Source organism: Equus quagga, unplaced genomic scaffold (genome assembly GCF_021613505.1).
Source record: "Equus quagga isolate Etosha38 unplaced genomic scaffold, UCLA_HA_Equagga_1.0 52691_RagTag, whole genome shotgun sequence".
Lineage (NCBI taxonomy): Eukaryota > Metazoa > Chordata > Mammalia > Perissodactyla > Equidae > Equus > Equus quagga.
In genome coordinates this window covers 7321-8386 of record NW_025800193.1, presented here as the reverse complement: position 1 = coordinate 8386, position 1066 = coordinate 7321, and the positions used below count along the sequence as shown (strand labels likewise).

At 38.6% G+C, this 1066-nt stretch overlaps 1 pseudogene; it reads left to right on the top strand.

The window, feature by feature from the left end:
- Positions 1-254: 254 nt before the first annotated feature.
- LOC124233946 (olfactory receptor 5W2-like) lies at positions 255-1066 on the top strand (annotated as a pseudogene).

The following is a 1066-nucleotide window of genomic DNA, read 5'->3' as shown; positions in this document are numbered from 1 at the left end:
ATATTTCAGGAGTGAGATACAGATTTAGAATTAAAGTTTATCAACTTCTAATCTCAGACATTTTTAGGTTTTTTGGCAAGATGATAATGTCTCTTTAAAAGTGACACTTGGGGTATTCTCTGAGGGTAAGAAGACAATTTACAGTAACAAATCATGTTCTGTCTTACAGATAACACTTTGGATATCCAGAAAAGTCAAATGCTGAACTATCATTTTCCTGATCATTTTTGTAAAAGGTTACAAGAATAAAGAAGATGGACGGGGGAAATTGCTCCTCCTTGACCAAATTCTTTCTCTTGTGAATCACCAATAACCCTGAGACCAAAGTGACCCTCTCTGTGACCTTTGATATTCCTCTGAAATTGGGCCCCAAATGCTAGTGGATGTATTTTCCAAGAACAAATCAGTCTTCTTCTTTGGCTGTGCTCTGCAATTCTTCATTTTCTGTATGTTTGTGAATTCTGAGTGTCTACTGCTGGCCATGATGGCCTTTGATAGGTACAAGGCCCTTGGTAACCTGTTGCCCTACACAGTCAATATGTCTAGCAGAGTGTGCTCCCTGTTCATGGCTGAGGTTTAGATGGTGGGAATGGCATATGATTTGATACCTACAACATTAACATTCCACTTGTATTTCTGTCAGTCAAAGGAGATTAATCATTTTTTCTGTTATGTTTCACCTCTCCTTTTGGTCTCTTGCTCAGATACACAGGTCAATGAGGTAGCAATATTCACCATTTTTGGCTTCATTGAACTGAGTACCACTTCAGAAGTTCTTGTCTCTTATTGTTATATTACCCTACCAGTCTTGAAGATCCACTCTGCTGAGGGGAGCTTCAAAACTTTCTCCACTTGCATCTCCCACTTAACTGCTGTGGCAATTTTCCACTGAACTATGCTCTTCATGTATTTCTGTCCAAGTTCTTCCTACTCCTTTGATCAAGACGAAATCACCTCATTGTTTTACACCCTTGTGATTCCCATGTCAAACCCTTTGACTTGTAGTTCATGGAACAAAGATGTGAAAAGTGCCCTGGAAAAACTAGAAATTAAAAGTTCACTTTAA